This window comes from Lynx rufus, unplaced genomic scaffold (genome assembly GCF_022079265.1).
Source record: "Lynx rufus isolate CCGP_SWC_20201006 ecotype Redwood Valley unplaced genomic scaffold, mLynRuf1.p SCAF_5, whole genome shotgun sequence".
Lineage (NCBI taxonomy): Eukaryota > Metazoa > Chordata > Mammalia > Carnivora > Felidae > Lynx > Lynx rufus.
Window position 1 is genome coordinate 148,585,525 of NW_025814867.1, and position 23,697 is coordinate 148,609,221.

The following is a 23,697-nucleotide window of genomic DNA, read 5'->3' on the forward strand; positions in this document are numbered from 1 at the left end:
AGGAGGGAGGGAAAAGATCAGAAAATGTATTGTGGATTTCCTGACATCCGGGGTTTTCCTGTCTTTCCCCTCCCTCTCCCCTCGCCCCCAACGTGGCTTCGCTGGAGGTCTGCACGCTTGGCTGGGGCGCCCCGGGGGAGATTCGGGGCCCCCGTCATCCCAGGCCACTGGGTGGCCCACCCCGTGTGCGCCCCGTCTCCCTAACCCCGTGCGCCCACCTCCGCTGGGCAGAACGCGGTGGGCGCACCCGCCTTGGTGACCGCGTCAGGTCGAGAGGGAGAGAAGAAGCATCCATCGTTGGCGCTCGGCCGCACACCGCGGGCGAAGCTGTGGCAGCCAGGAAAGGTGCCTTCCCTGTGGCATCGGAACGGCCGCTCCCTACTGCAAATCCAATCACCACTGGCAGGTTTTAGAGGCAGCAAAGTGGGCCCTGGAGCTCAGCGCACGCCCCTTCCAACAGGAAATGAGGTGTGGCTGCAAACCCACAGTCCTTGGGGAGGTCCGATTTCCTGCTAAATGCAGGGCTCGGGCAGCCCCTCGGCCCCTCTCCTCTCCCTCTCCTCGAAAGCTTTCTACGGGCATTCTTGAGCATTCCTTCCTGAAGCCGACTTCCCCAGGTGCACCCTCTAAGAGGGGGGTGGACCGGAAGGTGTAGCCTGGGCCTCATCGGGTCCAGTATTCCCAGCAGGCTGGGCCCACTGGAGCCCAGAGGATGTGCCAGCAGACCGGATGAACTTGCCCAAGGGCTCAGGAATCCAAGGGGGGGCGTCTGTATAGATGGTGAGTGTCCTTGCCTTGTTCCCCATCAAAATCACTGTCACCACCACGCAGTGAGCAGAGGCCATTCACATGGGACAGGCCGGGAGGGTTGGGCCTCCTGTTTCCTTCCTTAATTCCTCCAACAAAACGTCTCTACACTGGAGACGCAGGCCTGTCAAGCAGAACTGAGGCTCGAGATGTACCGATCTAGCCACCGCGGGGCCAGGCGATTCATTCCCCTTTGAAAGACGATGTGCCCCTGCTCCTTCCTCACCCCTGTGGTTCGAATAAAGGGTCACTGACCAATTTCACACACCGACCCCCCCCCAACCCCCTCCGCCATTGTCAGGCGGCCTCCAAACAACACTGGACCTCGTTGCCATAAACTGGGGCTGCTTCACATGCCCTGACCCAGCCCGCAGTTAGAAAGAGAATTCCAGGAGTCTACTCTCCGCGGCCTGGGGGGCAGTGGGGTGGGAGAAGTGCATTTCAGCCCAGCTCCCGATCGCTACAATTACAAAATTAAATTTTATAACTTGTATTACGGCTCCAAATCTCCGTGGCTTGCCGTTTCTTCCTGCTGCCAGGCCCCTTGGCACAGTGGATGCAGTCTCAAATTCCAGACCAAAAAAAGGACCCACTATACTGCAGTGATTTTTATCATGGACAAGACCTGTTTGGCTCCAAAATGAGGAAAACGACTTAAGCATAATATTTGTGTAGTTCAAACGCAACGCTCCCTCTTTTCATGTGTCACCAAGGCAAATCTGGACTCTGATTCAGCCCCGCAGCCCACAACACTCGACCTGAACACAAACAGCCTGAGTCACACAGGGCCAGCACACATGTGAGAGGCCTCTTACCGGCTGAGTATTTTAAGCACTGGCCTTGTGGGCGAAAGGCCATAGGGCCAGGTCCCGGAACAACTCCTGTCATCCCTTTCTCTCAGAAGTATGAAAATGTCTTTTTCTAGAACATTCTATTTCAGTGGATCATGGTGTAATTCAGTGTCTCTGGATGGATCTTTCCCTGACTCCTCCCTCCTTTTTTTTTTTTAATGTTTATTTATTTTTGAGAGAGAGAGAGAGAGAGAGAGAGAGCATGAGCGCACGCACGCAAGTGGGGGAGGGGCGGAGAGAGAGGGAGACACAATCCGAAGCAGGCTCCAGGCTCTGAGCTGTCAGCACGGGGCCCGACGTGGGGCCCGAACCCACAAACCGCGAGATCATGACCCGAGCCGAAGTCAGACGCTTAACCGACTGAGCCACCCAGGCACCCTGACTCCTCCCTCCTTTTATATTTGGGACAGATTCGTAGCTTTCCGCTGATCAGACTGAGAAATCTGGTATTCCTACAAGCAAAAGAATTCCAACTCAGAAGCCATTCAAAGCAGTTTTAAATGCCTACCACGACCTAATGGTTGGTATTAGGAGTCAGGGAGAGAAGAGGGCAGGACAAATGATTCTGGGGAGTTCCACTGCCTCAGAAAGAATGCCGGTTGGCGAAATAATGGTGCAGAGGCTTCCAGCAGGTTTTGTACCCGTTTCAAAACTTCACATTCCTTGGGCACCCAGTGGCATTTTTGAAGACCACCGTGTCAAGGACAGAGGGTGATCCAGAAGGATGATGTATACGAGATCGTTGTGAGTACACAGCATTTGGCAATTTGGACTCTACGGTCTGCCTTTGAAGAGCGGCTGTCGGTTGTGTCCGGCTCGGTCCCCAAGGTTGGGGATCACGTGCCACCAAAAACATGGAGCAGGAATAAGTCATTTTAGGTAAGCCGCGACTGTGGCCAGGCACAACGTGAGATGATTTGTTTGCATTAGTCCCCTCTCATTGCCCTACGTCTAAAAAAACCAAAAGTTTTAACATGTGAGCAATTTCTGTATCAGCTGACACCTGCCAAAATCGTAGTCATTTACAGAGATTAACTGATGACTGCCTGCTTTAGCAGGAATGTTCGGGCATAACTCTCAGAGAAAACAATTCTTCACTCGCAGCCATTTTCTAAGCCCCGAGAGTCGGGAGGCTGAGTTCAATGCCGGAGGAGTGGGGGGAAGCATTCATTCCTCGCCCTCCCCACATGTGATCCTGGCGGTAAGTAAGAGCCTTCTTATCTTTGCAGGGAATCTCCCCTCACCAGTCACTTCCTCACCAGGGTGCTAGAGGGTCCTAACACCAAGGCACGGGGGAAATAAAAAGCATTATCATCTGAAAGGTGTGGTTCAGATGCATTTATAAGCTAGATCAAAGGAACACCTAATTCTTCTTTTCTGAAGCCATCAGAGTTCATGGGCCAAAGAGGCATATTTTGTATGAAATACAGGAGCTTCCGACATAAACTTTCAAGCCGGGGAAAATGGATGCTTTAGGTCTCCGGTTTCCTGTATCTGCGTGCAATTAAAATGTCAATTTGCCCCCTGAATTTTAAATATGGGAAATGTTCACTATCAAGCTCCCTTTTCTTCTTTCTTGCTGAGGACTGGGCTTCAGAGGGCAGCAGGGAATTCAACTCTGGATCAAATCTAGTAGAATTACCATGCAGCGCTAAGCATGCACTTTTGGTAGTCTGACTTTTTGAGCCCACTGTAAGCAAGCTGAAAATGTTGACACGGTGGCCCTTAAAATAGTGGCTGCTTTAAGATTTCATACCAGGACATCTCAATGACTCTTGAACAGAGTTGAAAAGGATACTTAATTTTGTTTCTCTCTTACTATTCCCACATTCTGGAAGAAGTATTTGATTAGGATTTTATTATATACATAGTGTCATAAAAAGCCAAAAGAAAAAAAAAAGGAATAAAAATAAATTAATCCCATCTGCGAAATTTTACTTCTTCATTCCAGAGATATACGTCCTGTAGCTTTCTGGGATAGCTGCCCACAAGGCATCCCTAAATGTTATGATAGCCATGATGGATAATGAGACCAGCTTTCAATTTTTCTGCTATAAAAACTAGACTGAGTAGGTATGCATCTCTCTTCCATAACTGAACTATATTTTTTAAGAAACCGCGGTTGAACTGTGGAATATGATATTTTCTCCTTTAAAATTTTTTTTAAAGTAGTCTCCACACCCAGCCTGGAGCCCAACGTGGGGCTTGAACTCACGCCCCTGAGATCAAGACCTGAGCTGAGATCAAGAGTTCTGTGCTTAACCGAGCCACCCAGGCGCCCGAACTATATTCTTCTCTATCACAGAAAACAAGTAAGGCTAAATTGTCACATTTTCCTGGAAAATTTTGGCCAGAGAGAATGATTTTATGGCAGCTTGTCAGCCCATGTTTCTGGTATGGGTTTACTACTTTTCTTGATAGGTTCTCAGCAGAAAAGGTAGGAAGGCATAGATTTGAAGCATTGTCATGATGAACAGTTGAACAAAATGTATGCGAAATGATAATACCAAAAAGATATCTATCTATATATGTATAGATACATATATTTGTGTATGTCTATATATGACCTTGTGAGTCTTCTAAAAGCATACAATTCTAAAAGCATACAATACAATTCTTTTGCGTTTCAAAAGATGCTTGCTGGTCAATCTGATACTAACAACATGGGTCTGGATATAAAAACCTGGGTATCTCCCCCTTAATTTGCTACGGCTTTAGGACTATGGAAAAGAAATTGACGTGTGTAGACAACAGCTCATTTTTCCTGGTATAACAGTCTAAACTCTAGATTCCGGGGTTATTAAAGTCTTGAGGACAGGAAAGTAATCATACCGAATGTGAATGTGATCCTTCCTTAAAGCACCTTGCAGGTGATGAAATAAATCTTTCTAATAGCAAAACTATCTGTCTGCTGGCTAATTTAATGCTGGACAGTATTGTCCCATTGTGTATATATATATATATACACACATACATGTATGTATATATCATGATATCAAATGTATATGTATGTTAGCATATTCTATATTAGGATACATATTATATATTCATGTTTATAGACTGTCCAGTGCCATATAAACTTTGGTAGCCTAACTTCTCCCTCTAATTTCTCCCCATGTTGTCAAACTAGGACATCCTTGCAAAGTTAGAGTACTTCAGAACTGGAGACGTGCCGGAGAAATCGGCTTTGTTTTTTAACCCACGTGTGAGAAGTGAAGTTCAGACCGGTTATGTCATTTATCTAACCTCACACGGCCAACGAGAGAAGGAGGGCAGGTCTGAAAACACACCCACTCCCTTAAACAGCTGCCCACCCACCGCCCCGCAATCTTGCTCCTATCCATACCAATTTCTGTGTGCCCCCCCCCCCCCGGTGGATCGATAGGAGAGTGAACAGTGTTAGGTAATTGTCGGTCACCGGGCCACCAGAGCACCATAAAGATTTGCACTTTCTGCCTTTACTGTCCCACTTCTGTTCCCAGCTCGTGTGTAGAGCCAGAAGTGTATTGTGACCCCACAGTAGACAGCTATGTCTCACACACCTGAATGGGCATCCGAGCCGTGGGGCATTCTGGCTTGGTAGCCCTGGGGTGTGGCCTGAGAATTTAGACGTCTAATAAGGCCCAAGCGATGTGACCACCCCCCCCCCCCCCGAAGCTGGTCCAGGGAACATCCTCGGGATTTGAGCGAGACAGGGGGGTGACTCCTCCCTTCAACGTGCTTCTAACTTCCCCTGGGCTAGAAATGAACACACCAAATATACCGGAACTGTGTTTAGACTAAGTATCCACGAGCGCCGAGTGACGAGTGACGGCCTTGTTTTGGCGACAGCTACCTGGTGGTCTTTTTCTTAATCTTTCAGCTCTTCAATGTATGCAGGACGGCTGTAAGTGCCAGAGGTCTGCCCTACAGACAGGTGGGTGTAGACCAGTTCCCTCCCGCCATCACTGAGCTGAGTCGGTGACTCACCGTGGCTGTGCTCAGGCTGACCTGCAAGGTGAACCCAGAGCGCGACTCCTGCTCTGCCGTCTACGGAACGACTTTGAAGAAGAGCAGGAAAGGGTTAATGAGGAACCTGTTGTTCCTTTCCAGTTCAAGCCTCTGGGTGCCCCCAAGGATGGGGGTGTTAAAGCAGATGCCGTAATCCTTCTCTCCGCCAGAGAAACAACATGGCACCAGGGAAACGTGACCGCCAGTCTGCCTGTTAAGAACCTCTATTATAAATCTGCTTTTCCACCCAACTTTCCTGCGGACACGAGCAAGTCTCTTCATCACCCAGCCTCCTTATCTGGAAGCCTGGAATTAAAGGACTAAGATGGATGACTCCGAGGGGGCTCTAAAAGCATTCACGGCAATTATATCTCAGCAATTAGCTACTCAACTCGTTCTGGTTGGGCGACTCCAAGCACAGGCTTTCTTGAACAACCTCATATGACGTTAGGACTTTCAAAGGTTTCTTTCTGTCTTTTTCTCAGCCAGACACCTGGCCTGTGGGAGCCAGTCCCAGGCTCAACTGTCTAATTGGTCTTTGGAGCTCTAGCTTGAACCTGGCGTTCTACCCGGCACGCACTGCCCTCCCGGGTGCTGGTGGTCAGCAGGTTTGCACAACATACCCCGAGAATTCACTCTCCCCCTGTCTCCTGCTGTTTCGTCAGTGGCCTTTCGGACAGTTACTAGTGACCTAGGACATCACGGTTCTCGGATCTTCTCCTCTCTCCCCTCAAGCCTTCACCGAGCCTTTCCTGCTACCTTGCTGACTGGGGCATCACATTCTGGGTCTCGGCCCCTTCCCCCTCATCATCGAAAGGGTGCATCCAGAGGGAGTGGGCCGTCAGACTCCCCTCAAGACCTGCTAGCAAGGAGTCAGCGGCTGCAGCTGGGAAGAGAGCCAGCCTGCTGAACCTTACTCCAGGGTCTCATTTCCCTGCTTCTCTGATGAGATGGGAAATAATGATACTTCTTGGTCCCCTGCCCTTCCCCTGTCATCAGTGGCAAGAGGAATGTAAGGCTGAGATTATTGCTCATTCCTCTACCTGTGTGTCTGTCCACGCCCCCTCTCCCATGTGTCCTGGGCACATGCCCTCCTACCTTCTACAGGTGGAAAATCACACTGAACCCTGGAGAAAAGTCTGTCGGGGTGCTGCTTCTTCCTAGGTAACGTGTTTCGACTTTCTTAGGGATCCCACAGACACGATGCTTTACCCCAGGAGAATCACCAATGGGGAGAGCGATGCCTTTGGTTGGGAAAAGCTTCGATTCTCTCGCAGGTGGCAGTAGGTAAGCGAGTGACCACAGGTCTGGTCGTGCGTGGGGCTTCCCTATCCTGGGTCTTTCCAAACCGTGGTCCTGCCTTGGCCCTCCATATGGCATAAAGCTCATGTTTTAGAGGCCAGCCTGGCATTTTGCTATGCCTGCTTTCTAAGGTGAATACCCCTTATTTTGAAACTAGGAGGCAGGCAGTGTGAGTTCTCTGCTCTGCTCCAGCCATACTGGCCACCTTGCTATCACTCCCAAATGTCTGCCTCCGGGCCTTTGCACTTGCTGTTTCTTCTGCCCAGAATACCCCTTTCCCAGATATCTGTGCACTGCATCCCTCCATCCTTCAAGTCTTTGCTCAGGTTTCACCTTGTCCCTGAGACATTCCTAAACACCCTAGTTTAAATTGCAAGCTCTCCCGGCCCAGTCGACCCCTTAGCCCTACAGCTTTGGTTTTCTCCATGGCACTTATTAACAATTACTTCTGGTCTGCCTGCGCCCACTGGACTGTGAAGTCCACGAGGGTGTGGGGTTTTACCTCTTTTCTTCAAGCGGGGTCAGAAAACTACTTGTGGAGGAAAAACATCATAACTGAGCACATCAAGTTTCATGTGGAAATGTCTCATTAGAAGTCATATTGTCTGGGTGGCTCAGGCAGTTAAGCATCCGACTCTTGATTTCAGCTCAGATCATGATCTCATGGTGTTTGGGCTGGAGCCCTGCGTCAGGCTCCTTGCTGACAGTGCAGAGCCTGCTTGGGATTCTCTCTCTCTCTCTCTCTCTCTCTGCCCCGCCCCGTTCACACACACACACACACACACACCGTCTCTCTCAAAATAAATAAATAAACTTAAAAAAAAAAAAAGAAGTCAGTGGGGCGCTTGGGTGGCTCAGTCGGTTGGGTGTCCGACTTCAGCTCAGGTCATGAGCACGAGGTTTGCGAGTTCGAGCCCCGCGGCGGGCTCTGTGCTGACAGCTCAGGGCCTGGAGCCTGCGTCCGATTCTTGGTTTCCCTCTCTCTCTGCCCCTCCCCCTGCTCATGCTCTGTGTCTCTCTCTCTCTAAAAAATGAACATTAAAAAAAAAAATTAAAAAAAAAAGTCAAATGGTCTGCAAAACTCGTCTTCTCTAACGTTTCTTTCATCATGCCAAAAAATAAAAAAGAAGAGATAAGAGGCCCTTGTGCTGAGTTGAGCACAACACCCTCATGTAAAGAAAGAGCTGCTTCGGCTTCCCTTGTTTGTTTGTTTTGTTTTGTTTTTTGTAGCAGCTTCACACACACGCAGACACACACACACACACACACACACACACACGCACGGTCCGACGGGCGAAGACCCAACTGCTAGAGACGAGTAGAAAAGGAAAGGTATACAAAGCAACAGTACCAGGGAGAGGCAGAGCCAGCCGGGGGCCAAAGCCAGATGAAAACTAACAGAGACTCCGGCGGAAGGAAGGCCCACGCGAGGCCCGCCCCCCACCCCCAGCCATGCCCCCCAGATTCGCGGGACAGAAACAAAAACAAAACAGAGCTGCTCCCGTTCCAACCTCCGAGTAACAGGACAGTGGAGTTCTCAGCTCGCTCGCAGGAGCTCTTTGAGACCCGGACCACCCTGAAAGCAGAGTAGTCAAAATCTGTAGTCGCTGGTCGCCATTGGTTACCTCCTGTTTCTGTCTGGTGACTCAGGACCTAATTGTAGCTTAGGGCGGAGAACCCGTCCGGTTTCTTTTGCTCTTGACCAGAGGTGGCCGTCTGGGGGGGGGGGGGAGGAGACCCCGCAGAGGGAGGGGTGCAGGCCGCTCACAAGTTCAAGAGCCTCTCTTCTCTATGAGCCTGTAATTCCAAGGCTTATCCACTGTCCTTGATTAAGGGACTGTCTCCAGAAAAGCCCGTTAGGGAGCCATTAAAAAGTAACCTGAGAGCGGTTACTTTTACCCCAGGAGTTCCTAGCCCCCCTGGGTGGGCTGTGACTGGAAGGGGACTTTGGAGGGTATGTTTTGGTGGGGGCGGTACTGAGAGGTGAGTTTGGGCTGGGGATGCTGCCTGGAGCTTCTGAGCTGGTTCTGGAGTTCTGGTTCTCAGCAGAACAGGCCCCAGGGCAAGGCCTGCGGACAAGGAGAAAACCATCCCAGGGGTCCACAGAGGGCACCTGCCTCACTGAGTTGCCTGGGCATTCCTGTTGTCCACACAGGCCATCCACCTTCCCTGCGGGGGCCATCCACCTCCCCGCCGCACCCCACTACCCTGTGTGACCCGCAGAGTAAACTGAGGGCCCGTATGAGGTTAGACGGTACCTCGGGAACTGCTGGGTGAATGAATAAACGGATGAAAAAAAAGAGTGAATAAACTCCCCCTTAGTAGGCTAGATTTATCCTGGGATGTGCACTCAGCAGTGTGTACGATGCTCTCTACTCCTCTGTACTTCTGAAGAGGGGAAAGTAAATTCCCTCCATTCCTAAAAGTCCTGGGCCCCCAGGGCGGGTGGGGGTTCCCAGCAGCAGAGAGGGCAGGGAGCACCTGATTTCCACCTCTCTAGTCATAAATGCCAACTGACCTTGGGGCCGTCCTCATGGAAGCGCGAGATCGAGGGGCTGTCAAAGTCTTCTAGAAAATGGCTGAGCAGCCCCTCAGGTGCGTAAAAGGGCCACAGCACCCCGGCCACTCACAATCTCTGAGCCCTGGCTGGTCAGAAAACCAACAGTAACTAGTAGTTGCTTTTTCACGAGCTATTAGCCCCGCCTCATGCCATCCAGAGAAAAAACTTCCAGCTTGTCTGGGGGATGATGACCTCACTGAGGCTTTTATCCAGGCTTTTAAAAGCCTGTGTTGTCAACACACAGCTGAGAAGCGGCGACCGTCTGTAGGGGAGTAAATCTTCTGACAGTTACCTGAATGGGCAAGGGGGTATTTGCCCGGGATTCCCAAAGAGCCATGACGTGGTGACGAAAACACTAGTCCCACGGCTTGCCAGGTGACGTTGGGAGGGAAAAGCTCAACTTACTCCAACACACAAATGCCCCCTATTCACCCTGCTGACCACCTCTGAGCCAGTTATGGAAGGAAGGACCAAACGTGGGCAACCTTCTCCCAGCAAATCTTTCCAGATCTGAAAGGAAGAGGCTTTCTCCTCTTCCTCTGTCTTTACCTTGGGACCCGGCCTATGGAAGGCTGGCTCAGTGACCCCGGCTTCCCAGCTCCACTCTGCTCTGAATGCAATAGGACGCCTGCCTTTTCAACAACTGGTTTTGAACCTTCTCTCCTTTTAACTCCCTGAACAGTCCCTCTCCTGTATGAATACTCCGGGGTGTGAAGGCATCATCTCAGCTCAGAGGGAACGCACTCATAAACTATTGCAGATTATGGTGAGTCTTTCCATGGCCTGTGGGGCGCTCCCCCCCAACTCCTGCTCTGACTTTTCCCCACCCCCAGCTTTTTTTTTTTTTTAACTACTTCTGCTTCCTTCATTTTCTTTGCAGCTGCAGCAGAGAGATATAGTAAAGCTACTGTATAGGATTTTGCAAGCAGGGCCTCTGAGAGCTTTCCAAACTCCATACAAGCCGGTTATTCTCTGGCTTGTTTTCTTTGGCTTCAGGTTAGTAACACAGAATGAGTCAAACAGTATTAACTTTCAATAGGGAAGTGGTGTGGTCAACCAAAGCTGTTTGCGGCTAGATTGTGCAGATAGGTAGGGCAGGTAATAAAGAACAGCCCATAATGCTGCAAGGAGGTGAAGGAGGGAGGCAGGCCTCGCTCAGAAACATCTAGCAATTAAGTCAACAGGACTCAAACCATCTTTTCTCGTTGGTTGAGGAATTAACACGAAGGTCTCTGACCGGCCAGCTTCAGGAAGCTGGCCATGCCGGGATTCTGTGGTTTGCACAATTGAGCACTTTGTGGGTATAGGGATGTCTTTTTTTTCCCCTCCCTCTTCTTTTCTTAAATGATGCCAAAGCCATGGGAAATCTAGTTAGGCTGACTTCCCCTACTTGTGGCATGTCATTCTCGAGTGGACCTTTATTCGTTTCTTTCCCCGGCTTGGGGAGTGATAGATGCCCCCTCCCTCCCCCAGCTTCCCAGTCCTGGGCCTCCCCGGGATGGTGGGCTGAGGGCAGGGCCCCGGGCTCTCCTTCCCCAGGCCGGAAGACCATGCCTTGGAAATGTACCTGCTCCTAGCAGACATCAAGTCAGATTCCGAGAAGCCGACAAGGACCTTAAAATCGTCAGATCGTCTCTCTCGCTCTGCAGATAAGGAAAGGGAGGCTCTGGGAGGGGAAAGCGGAGCTTGGTGGAGCCAGCCAGGGCCAGAAGCTGCCTTTCCCAGGCCAGCGGTCTTTCCACTAGGTGGCCGCTCCCTTGCCCAGGGCTCAGGATTCCTTTTACAGTTCAACCGAGCGGCTCCCGAGAAGAGCCCAGCCCTGGAGACTCAAATTTCAGCAGTTTCCAGTTCTTTCTGCCTGCCTATTTATTTTGAGACTGGCTGAATCACCCAAGGAAGAGAACGAGTTTCTCCCAACCTGGTCCTGGCAGCCAGTCCGTGAAGGAACAGGACAGAGAGCCGGCCTCCGGAGCCTTGGAAGAGTCTCACCTCTGAGCTGTTGCAGATTTGACTCGTCCTGGGAAACTGGCATGGAGGCCCAACGGTGTAACATGTCACCTCCCTGAAATCTAATCCAGAAATCTCAGGCAAGCAGCATATGTAAAAAGCCATGGGCAAAAAAAAAAAAAAAAAAAAAAAAGGAACAGGGACTCCACCAGGAACTCTCTTCCCAAGCCTTTCACCGAGAGAAACCAGAATTCCAGAATCGTCGAGGAAAGGTGGCATTTGGTTTCGGAAAAGAAATACATATTTAAAGTAAATGCGGCTCTTTTAACTGTTAGGGTTGCTGCTTTTAGCTTCCAGTGTTTTTCAAGGGTATATAGTAGTAGGTAAAGAAAACAGGATATTCTAATGGCAAAAGGTAAAATTCCTAACAGTACGGATTGGCAGCTGGGGCTGATTTGAGCATCTCTATTCCTTTTCTACACGTTTCTTCCCCTCGGTTCTGAAAGGCCTGATGAAACAAAATCTACCCTCAAAAAAAAACAATAATTATTTAAGATCCCTGAGATTTTTGTATAGTAGATACAAAACAATAATCAATCTTTCTATTATATTTTTCTATTATTGCACTATAATCTATTAGATTTCTATTACCTAACTGGTAAGACTGTTTGCCAAGCATCTTGATATATATTATCTCAGTTCATCTGAAATAGTGCTAGGCAGTAGACAGCTCATATGATTATTCCCATCTTATAGATGACCCCGTGGAAGCTTCTAGACGTTGGCAGGCACACAGCAGCATGAGTGCTAACATTCAGTTAAGAAACAACTAAATTTTGATAAAATCTCTATTTGGAAAAGGACCACTTCTCTCCAGGGCAATCCAGTTAACAGGATTTTGCTTCAGTGAGGAATGAACTGTTGAAATCAGTTCAGTATTTGGAATTAATAGTAGATAGGGTGGAAGGTAAAAGAGAAAAAAAGCCCTTATTGAATTGTATGCTGGGGACCCAATCTGCCAGGAGTTTTTAAAAAATAACTTGGCAATGGGGTGCATGGGTGGCTCAGTCAGTTAAGCATCCGACTTCGGCTCAGGTCAGGATCTCACGGCTCGTGGGTTTGAGCCCCACGTCGGGCTGTGTGCTGACAGCTCAGAGCCTGGAGCCTGCTTCGGACTCTGTGGGTCCCTCTCTCTCTGCCCCTCCCCTGCTCACACTCTGTCTCTCTCTGTCTCTCTCTCTCTCTCAAAAAAAAAAAAAAAAAAAAAAAAGAATAAGCATTATAAAAAGAAAATTTAAAAATAAAAACTAACTTGGCAATGGCACATATTTGGTCCCCACTTGGGCAGAATTCCAGTAGTTTCCCTTGGTAAAGGCTAAGGGATGAGGGAAAGGGACCTGTGTCCAGGGCGTGTGCTAATATTTAAGGAGCTCCTCTGTGCCAGGCTGTGCTATCATCAATCTGCACAAGACCTCCCTCTCATAGGGATCTCACCCTCCTGGTTTTACACCCGAGAGGGCTGAGCTTGGGGAGGCTAATCTGATCATGGAGGAGAGGCGGGGTTGAAGGAAGCAGCCAACTCTCTAGTTGCCAACCCCCACTCTAGCCTGCCTCTCAGGCACACTCCTTTCACCTTCACACCCTCCGGCAAGGCAGGTGTCGCTAAGCCCATTCTTCAGATGGGGAAACTGATGTGCCACTGGTCAGTGGCAGGGATGACACCTGAAGCCGGGCTGGTCCAGCTCCAAATGCCTCTCTCACTCCCTCCGGCTCAGAGCTCTCTGCTCCGTTTCTGAAACCCGGGGTTATGCCCTGTTGGCAATGCTGGAGACAAACAAAAAGATGTGACTGTGTGCAGTTTTCTGTAGCTCTTTAAAGTGAATGAATTGGAAATATCACAAAACCACTTCAAAGCTAAGTAAAAATAAGGTGATCCCGGGAACAAATCCAAAAGGGGCCATAAATGCATACAGTCCTTAAGGATTTACTTATTTCAAAATATTTACATTTTATCTCAAATGACCAGAAGACTGACTTCTAGGCCACGGTGAACAAAAACAAAAACAAAACCAACCAAACACATAGATCAAGTGTTCGACATTTCGGTAAATGAAAGAATACCGAGAGACTTCCCTAACGGTCTCAGCTTTACTGAATACTGGCTTTAATGGAACCTGAGTAGTATATGTAGATCATGGAAGTAACAAGCTACTGTACTACCATTAACTTACTTTATAGGGGTCCAGGGAGTTGGCAGATTAATTCAGTCGTGTTCCTTAAAAAAAAAAAAAAAAAGAAAAAGAAAAGAAAAAGAAAAAGAAGGCAAAGAGAAAAGAACTTTGCTTTGGGGACCTAAATGATTTGTTTTTAGTTTATCCCTTCTTTATTGTCAACTTTTCATGGCAAAAACCCTTGAAGACAGCTCAATTATCAAGGACAAGCACACTGAAAGAACAGAACACGAAAATTGCAAGTGAGCCCAAATGAACTTAAATACAGATCTAGGGTGAAGGGGTGGCTTTTACTTATTTAAGCTGAACTTCTGGGTTTTGCTTTGTTTGGTTTTTTTCTCTGTGGTGATGGAGTTCTAGGAGACCCATTGGATCTAATTCTTACTTGAGGACTTTCTTGGCTACCTAGCTTACAGGAAAAAAACCCAAGCCTTCGGGAAAACTTGAGCAGAGTTTTGTTTGTTTGCTTTCTTTTCTTTTTTCAATAAATGTTTTTATTTACTTATTTTTTTGAGAGAGAGAGAGAAAGAGTGAGTGAGCAGGGAAGGGGCAGAGAGAAAGGGGGACAGAGGATCCTACGCAGGCTCTGTGCTGACATCAGAGAGCTCGGTGTGGGGCTCGAACTCATGAACCCTGAGATCCTGACCTGAGCTGAAGTTGGACGCTTCACTGACTGAGCCACACAGGCGTCCCTGTTAGTTTGTTTTCAAAACGAAAAGCGGAAGTGGCTGGTGTACGAAAAAATTCTAGATCCGTCCCACGGTCAAGAAGCCGATCTGATAATGCGTGCGGCACGGCCAAACCCAGTCCATCCACAGGCACAGGTCCACGTGCCGGCCTTGGCAGTGGCATTCACGGAGCTGGGGCCCACCTGTTGCTGTAGCACCCGAGGTTACCAACGCCCCAGCTCAGGTCCCCTCACAGGGCAACTGGATGCTACCCACGGACCTCGGCTGAGCTACTCCCCTCAGGCCACAGGGTCCGTGGGATGCTAACTGCCCCACCACGCCCACCCGGAAAAGTCTCCAAGTCTGTAGGGTGGGAGCACCAGGTCATTGAAATGTGCCACTGGGGGCGCCTGGGTGGCGCAGTCGGTTAAGCGTCCGACTTCAGCCAGGTCACGATCTCGCGGTCCGTGAGTTCGAGCCCCGCGTCAGGCTCCGGGCTGATGGCTCGGAGCCTGGAGCCTGTTTCCGATTCTGTGTCTCCCTCTCTCTCTGCCCCTCCCCCATTCATGCTCTGTCTCTCTCTGTCCCAAAAATAAATAAACATTGAAAAAAAAATTTGAAATGTGCCACTGAATGTCTTTGGGGGGAAATGAAGAAAAGCCCTATAAACAGATACCAAAATATCAAAAAAAAAACCCGCCAAAAACCAAAAAACCAAAACAAGTCTAGAAAGACACGATGGTTTAGGGTGGCTGAGCAGGTTTCCTACGCCTGCAAAGCTTGCCTGTGGCTGGCGGGTCCAGGTACCCCGGGAGGAGAGCTGCCTTCCTCTGGGGCAAGAATTCAGATTCCAGGGGCCTCTGGCGCACTTTGTCAGTTTTCTAGAACAGTACGGAAGAGCCTGTCCTACAGCCCTGTCATGCCTATATTGAAAAGAGCCCACACGTTAGATCTCAGCACCGACTTGTGATGTTACTCAGACAGGATTTTTCCCCTGGAATTTTTCACAAAGTTCAACATTCGGGAGCAAGAGGGACTTGGGAGCAACATTTTACCCAAGAGGGACTTAGGAACAGTGCCCGGAGTGTTTCAAGGGTCCATAAAAATGCCAGAAAAGAAATTTTGCTGGGTCTAAATACAAAAGGAAAACTGAAAAAAAAAAAAATCAAAATTTATAAATGTTTAATTAAATGTCTTAAAAAATGCAGCCTGATGGCGACTTCATGAATTTTTAAACTGAGGATTCTCAATTTTTTTTTTTTTTTGGCTTAGAGTTTTCTCATAGCCAAAGAACTCTAAGACCAAATGCAAATAATTTCTCTGTCTTCTGAACACTTACTGTGGGCCCTACACGTTCCACAGAGGCTGTCTTATCCAGCCTCCCAGCCATGTGAGGTTAATAAAGCCACTGTCCTTGTTTTATGGAGGCTCAGCCTCCCCTCCCTCCCAGGTATGGTCACCCACACAGTTAGCAAGTGAGGATATGGGGATCTCAGCCCCTGATTGCACTCACCTTGTTCATGGCGGTGAAATCGGGGCTGAAGGTAATAAAACAAGTTACTCACAGCCAGATAATTTCAAAAATAAATGACAAAATGGGGCGCCTGGGTGGCTCAGTCGGTTAAGCGTCTGACTTCAGCTCAGGTCATGAGCTCGCAATTTGTGGGTTCAAGCCCCGCGTCGGGCTCTGTGCTGACAGCTTGGAGCCTGGAACCTGCTTTGCATTGTGTGTCTCCCTCTCTCTCTGTCCCTCCCCCGCTCGTGCTCTGTCCCGGTCTCAAAACTAAATAAACAGTAACAATTAAAAAAAAAAAAATGATGAAAGCTCTTTCAAAAATTTACAGAAGAAAAAAAAAAACCACAATGGTATCCAACATATCACACATGTGGGTGCATGTGGATATGTCCGATGTCACACAGGACGGAGTCTCCTTCCCCCAGGGAAGGGGGCCCAGAGACTCGGCCTCGAAGGGGCCTTGCTTGTGTGGAACTTAGGGCTCTGCTTTTCGGACAATATTTTGTTACCCCTTCCAAGTGGGAGCTAATTTAGAGATTATCTCATCCCATCGCCTGGTTGGTCAGAAGAGGAAAGTGAGGAAGAAAGTACTTGGGATAATTGCTTGAGGTCACATCCACTGGCCTGATGGCGTCATGGTGAAACCCAGGTCCCCCGTTCAGGACCCAGAGACCTTTCTACATGTTTTAAGATTCAGAAATGGCAGCCTCGAGAGAGACAGATTCTTTTTTCTCCTTTTAGCACTTCATATAGTAAATTCTAACAAGGGCGGTGATATATTAGCTTAGATCTTGACCTCACCGGGGTGAAACTCAAGATAGTGCTTCGGTTTACAATGGCCTCGATGGAAAGAGAAATCCGAGGTAATGGTCTAAATTTCACTGCCTGCTTCCTCTCTCCTCTTTCTCCTCCATTAGACTGTGAAGGTGCCCAGATCGTTTCCTGGCATTCTCACTGGTACCTGGAAGGGATTTTTGCCCCTTCCTTTCTACAGCAATGTAAATACCATCTAGAAAATCTTAGTAACCTTGATATAAAATAGAGCTAGTTACCAAGAGGTCATAGGCCTCCCCGGGTCTTGGTGAGCACCGAGGAGGGATTATCCCTGTTTCCAGGGACAGAAGCATACTTCTCCCAGGATCTTCCTCTATTCCCATTTGTCCAAGGGACCCTTTTGGACCTGGGCCTGAATTAAGTCCATCGAAAACTCAAGGGTCAGGGAAATCTTTATATAAAAGTCTTCTTAATCTTGTTTCATACTACTAAAAATAACAAGCAGAAAGAGGTTCTAAAATTCATTGGAAACACTCAGGCACATTATTATTAATCCTTGAAAAATTGCCATTGCTAAGTCTTGGGGGTTGTTGGGGAACTCAGCGCATGAGAATTACAGTACCAGAGAAAGTCACCCCAGAATGTCCATCGTAGCACCGAAATGCCTCTCAGAGTGGGGGGGAGGGATATAAGGCAGTAGAACATTTCCTCTTCTTTGACCCTCAGCCTGTCTCTTACTTTATATCTGAGTGGGAGGGAAGATAGCATTATTTCCTTTTTCTTTTGTGGAGCCAGATTTCATCTAGAAAAAAACGGAGGTCCAAATCTGATATTTGAAAAATCCAGAGGATTAAGTAAATCACTGTTCATTAACTGGAAGAAATGCTTAAGCAGTTCTGAGCAAACAAAGCGACTGTAGACGGATACCTGCAATCCTGAGCTCACAGATCTGTAAAACGGCCTGGCCTTCCACTAACCATTTGGTGGCAAATGACACAAATTTTCATCTTTCCAGAGGGCTGCACCCGTATATCTGGACCTTCCAGGAAGCTCTTTGCCAAAGGTGGGGGGGCGGGGGCACAAGACTTGGACTGTTCAAGTGATCATTTTGTTACATTAAAACAATTCTGTTTTCATGTTTCTTTATTTTTGAGACAGAGAGAGAGAGAGAAAGAGAGCAGAGCATGAGCGGGCGACAGAAGGAGGCACAGAATCTGAAGCAGGCTGCAGGCTCCGAGCTGGCAGCACAGAGCCCGATGCAGGGCTCGATCTCACGACCTGGGAGAGCCTGACCTGAGCTGAAGTCAAATGCTAAGCCGACTGAGCTAGCTACCCAGGCACTCCTCATGTTGTTACCTGATTCATCTTTCCTGCATGCCAACACTGGAGGTCCCTGCTTCACGTCCGTCCCCAAGCAGACCCTGGTGACAGACGTGGAACCAACCATCGGTACCTGTGACCACACGGCCGTTCACCGGGTCCCGCCCTGTGCCCCAGGCTATATTGCATTACAACCTCATCCAAGGGCGAATGCGGGTTCCCTTCCTGTCCAATGACTGCCAAGGCTATGAGGCTCGGCTTTCTTGAAGACGGCTGTATTTGAACCAGAGTCGGATTGATACACTCTCCTAATAAAAAATTTCTGAAGCAGAAATTTCAATACAATGAAGCGCAAGGAGGGGTTGGCGCAGTTCTTCAAAACAGACCGTGGCGGCTGCGGACGGCCGCGTCTGGGCTGTTTCGTTTCGGTTCTCGCTTACTGACCCTGTGACCTTGAGCGAGGGATGTCTCTTCTCTTTGCTTCCACTTCCTCACCTGCTCTCGCAAAGATTAGATCAGTTGACGTACGGGAAGCCCTTTGAATGGTGTTGGGCAGACAATCAGCACTAAGTGTTAGCTATTATTGTTATTAGGTGTCTTTATGATTAAGAGAAAACAGTAGTTAAGGAAACCCTGTGCCTTAGTCGCAAGGGCAATCCGCAAACACTTCTGCTCATCCCACACTCTTCCAAGGAGACTCCATCTCAAATATGTTTAGGCTCGTTATCGCCACCGTGTACCGCTACCTTCCACGCGTTCCTGTTTTTCCCTCCAGACACACTCTCCATGTTGAAGGATCTTGTTTCTTCTGTCTATCGGAGATCTGCTGCTTACATTCAAAATCACAGAAGGAAATGTATTTGTGTGATGTGACCTCCACAGAGTCCTTAGCAAAGCAATGAATGGAGCGATGAAGAGTTAGGCCCTTCGGTGGACCTATTTTAACTACGATTCCCTGTTTTAAGGAAGCGAGCCGGCAAGAAGGCTGGTGCCCCAGAAAATGGCATTTTCCGAAGTTTTTCAGGAACGGCTCCACCTAGCTCCCTGTTATTGTGAATTCCAAGCCAGCACAGCAGTTACTGTGAAGGACTCCTTTAACCTGAGGGCAGGTGTTGTCCCAGAGATGGCCAATATTTGTTTTATTAATCTTTTCAATTTTTAATTAGGTTGCTCAATGTTCCAGAAGTTAACAGCTATCTGGCCAGACAGGTAATGGCTTGTGACATCAGAAGGACTCTCCAGTCCGCACCCCTGGGATCCCCACCCCCTGCCCGTCGGGTCACTTAGGGTCCCCGCTGCTAACTCTCCTCAATCTCTCCTTAGCAAAATGTCTTCCTCCACGGCCCTGGGCCGCCACACAAATTATTTAGTCAAACAGCTGCAGAGAATGTGCTTCGGTATCTCAGTATTATCATATCACAGATCCATGGGCTCGAGCTAGGAGTTTTCATTAGATCCCCTCAAATATAAAAAATACATCAAAAACAACTCTCGAGTACCGTTTTCCTGCAAAAGCCGGTCGCCCTGTCTCTCCCGCGTAACGAGAAGACTTTTTCTTTCAATGTGTTAACAAGCCACAAAGTGTGGTTCTGTCTCCGTCCTGGAAATGTACCGTCATTTGCATAACAAGCCACCCAGGATTGTTGCATCTGTGTACTATCTACATACTGCTGCTTGCAAGAACCGATCCCCACAGAGAAAATGCCTGCGGACAGTGCTCTTTCTCCATAATAAATTCAATTTTTCATCAACTGGTAATTTCTCTCTTAGTCTGACATGAAAAATAAATCTCACGGAGTGTGGAAAAAAAAAAAACCCAAGTTTTGACTCACTAAGTGGCAGGTCAGTTACTGCAAAAGAGCAAAGTAACCATCTGAAGTGAAAACGGTTTTCAGTTCTCTCTGGAATACATTTTCTGCTGTACCTTCACCACCGAAACCCAGGAAAGTGGGGTGGGAAGGACCAAGTTATCCCTTTGGCCTAGAAAAGTCAGCTGTGGCATGCTCTCTAATTCATAGTCCTTTTCTTTCTTTCTTTTCTTAACGTTTATTTATTTTGAGAGAGAGAATGCATGAGCCGAGGAGGGAGGGGCAGAGAGAGAGGGAGAGAGAATCCCAAGCGGGCTCCACGCTGTCCGCACAGAGCCTGACACGGGGCTTGACCTCACGGACCGTGAGATCGTGGCCCGAGCCGAAATCAAGAGTGTGACGCTTAACCGACACAGCCACCCAGGCGCCCCCACTGTTCTTTCCTTAATCACCTGAGCGTCAGGTTGAGTGAGATAAGCTTTCCTTCGGGTTCTTTGCATGAGTGTTTCAAGTTAAAGGCCTCCATGCCTGCAATGAAGCACCACCATTTGCCCCTTTCAGACCATCTTACAGCTGGGGTGAACGCGAGAAGCCCTATGAGCTATCGCCTCATTTAAAACACGAGGGTGAGAAGCCAGCTCAGAGACTTTGGCATAGGTGGTGGACAGATGGCCCAGGGAGATGAAGAGGTGAATGGACAGGTGGACAGGAGAACAGGATGAGGTACCAGGAGCCCCTCATTCTCCTCCTGCCTTATTTATTACCAACTACTTTTTCTCAACCAAGGCATCATTTCATTTCTCTGGGACTTTCCCTTCTCTCTGAGGCCACGAGGGCCGGAGGCTCTCTCTGCAGCTCCCCCGCTCTTTGATGCCATGAAACGATAGAACTTTTCAAAACGATTGTACTTGTCAATGCCAGGGCCACTTTGCCATAACTACATACTGGAATATCATTCAGCCTTAATAAGGAAGGAAATGCTGCCATTTGCAACAACATGGATGAACACTGAGGATATCATGCTACGGGAAATAAGTCAGACAGAGAAAGACAAATACGGGATGATCTCACATGTAAAATCTAAAAAAAAAAAAGAGAGAGAGAGAGAAGAACTCATGGAAACAGAGAGCCCATCAGCGGGGGCAGGGGCAGGGGATGGGGGTAGAATGAGTGCAGGGAAGTAGGCAAAGATGGTGAAGGGGTACAAGCTTCCGGTTGTAAGATGAACGGGTCCTGTGGATGTAACGGATAGCATGACGACTATGGTTGACAATACTGTGTCGTATAGTTGAAAGTTGCCAGGCAAACAGATCGTAAAAGTTCTCAGCATGCACACACGCACGCACACACTATTTGAGTGGATGGATCTGTTAACTCATCTTGCCGTGGTAATCGTTTTGCAATATACACGTACATCGAATCATCATGTTGCAAACCTGAAACTTACACAATGCTATAGGTCAATGACATCTCAATAAAGCTGGGGGGAAGAAAAAGCCAACCCTGTTCACTTTCTCATTAAAAACAAAATGGCTGCGAGCAGAACTTCATCAAAAAGTAGTTCCCACCTTGAATCGAGATGTTCACATAACGAGGAAAACAGCATACTAATATTAGCAGTGAGGGGCCCCACCCTTGCTTCCTGGGTGAATAGAAAAGTCAGCATTACTCAAGCCCCTCTGGGAGTCTGTGTGCATTTAATTCTCCTTCTAGAAGACCTTTGTGAAACGCGAGACTGTCTACTCGGGACTGTACCACCTCTCTATAGCATGCTTAGCACCTCCCATCTAATTTTTCCTAAGACCCCAAATTCCATTTGGCAGGAGAGACGCCATAAAAATGGATGCCTCTGGAGCAAATCCCTTCTGTCTGTTCAAAGAGCCCTTCTCAATCGTGACCGCTTTCTGGAGTTATGAAACAGCAGGGGAGTCAACTGTATACACAGGCAGGCCCTTACAATAGCATATTTTCCCCTCCGGCTGCCAATTCTTAACAGTCAGAGCGACCATCATTTGTTTTTCTCAAGTTCAGCCACCTGGATGCTTCTTTGAATGTTACAGGAAATACAAGCAGTGGGGCAAAAACCTGCCCTTTTTTCTGCATGAGAGAATAACAGAGGTAGAGGTATATCAAGGGGTCACCTGGTTATAAAGCTTCTTCCTCCAGGCAGGTCAGCGTTTGAACGGTCTGAGTCGAAACTACTGTTTCTATTTTTAAAGACAGAGATTCTACAACCACCCGAGTGAGCCTCTCTCACGACTTCGCGACCCCCAGAGTCATTTTCCTGACACCTCACAGCCGCCTGCATGCCCCCTGCCCCCCAACCCTGGGCTTTGCTCGAATCTAAGCCTGCTTCCTCTTTGGTCCTCTACAGAGAGCCAAGGCGCCTGCTGGGTGTTTCTGTTCCGTTATTAATATGACAGGGTCACTATGAGTCTTCAGTTTGCCACGCCTACTTTGGAAACCTACAAAGCTGGGTTTGGCTGTCACTGTGTGGTCCTGTGCTTGTGGCCTGGCTGTTCAAACACAGACTGGAATCAGGGGGATGCCACCAAAGTCCCAGAGTTTCCTGAGTCTGGGCATGACCCGACAGATGGTCTCCGTGACTTCAAGAGAAAAAGCGGAGAGGCGGTAACCGAGGTCAGAGATAAAGGGAGTCACACGGAGCAGGCAGGCTGCACCCAGGCGCTCCTCGTGAATGGAATGCCACATCCTGGGGGGCTCTTCCTGGCGGGTGTCGTTTCCCTGTGGGGTTCTTCCCTCTCTGGGGCACTGAGAAAGCCGAGGCAGCACATGGGATGGTTCTATGTGACCACTATGAGGCACGACTTGGGGTGAGCACAGGGTGACCTGTAGAGTCACGCCTGGGGGCGGCCTTACAGCCCCATGAGCACCCCCACCACGAGAAAGGCCCCTGGAGGACAGCCCCGCCGAACAGCAGCCGCAGAGGCGGGCAGGGAGCCCCTCCTGCGGATGGACAACGTCTCCCAAGTTCATCCTCTGTGCCAGGCACAAAGCGTTGTCTCTTCCTGTCTTATAAAAGCGGCCCTCACTATTATCTCCATTTTGCAGATGAGGAAACTGAGGTCCGGGGAGGTTCCGTAACTTGCTGAAGGCTTAAGCGCGTGAACCAGAACTCCACTTGTTTCCCCCCACCCCCAACACCCCCAGAACCCAAATTCTTAACCAGTCCGTTTTACGACCTTGCCTCCCCGCGTCTCAACCTCCAGGCATAAGCCCTGTTTTTGAATCTCTCCCACCAGAAGAGACAGTACTCATTTTCCACCCCGGGGACCTGATACGGTTTGGAGGCATGCAGATGATGGGTAGAACCCAGCCTCCGGCCCGGGGAAGGGTGTGGTTCTGGAAAAGAGTGTTACTCTTGTGTTTACTCAAAGATAGTCATTAAGTCACCGTGAAAACATCTTTCTGCAGACTAAACAACCCCACTGCTTTTTAAAAAAGCTTTCCTCACAGGAGCTATTTCTTTTTCTTTCTTTCTTTTTTTTTTTTTTTTTTTTTTGGTACCGTCTTTCTATATTTACTGGTTTTCCCCCAGGAATTCTTCTGCCCTCCCATTCTCTATTTTAATCAATCCTGTAATAAGATTCTGATCTATGCCACAGAAAAGACATGGTCATTTTCATAGTTTTCATCTCTGGCCTTAACAAATGAATAAAAGGCCAGCATGGATAGTAATCACTACTTGTGGTCCACTCTGACCCTCAGGTATTTTTTTTTTTTTTGGGCCACCCCTGCGGCTGGCCATTCTTCCATTTACTGTTCGTTTCTGATACTGTTGAACTTCACCGTGTATTTGAGGGACTAGTCCTTAGTTTCATGCAGCCCCGAAATGCTTCCAACACACATTTGACTCAAGCTGATTTGCTTCTGCCTTCTAAGAGAATGCTTTAAAAGGAGCC

General features: G+C 48.5%; 1 protein-coding gene across 5 annotated transcripts in view; it reads right to left on the minus strand.

Annotated features, from left to right (window-relative positions):
* RUNX1 (RUNX family transcription factor 1) overlaps window positions 1-23,697 on the minus strand; it is a 254,223-nt gene that overhangs the window by 39,789 nt on the left and 190,737 nt on the right. The gene's annotated exons all lie outside the window — the stretch shown is intronic.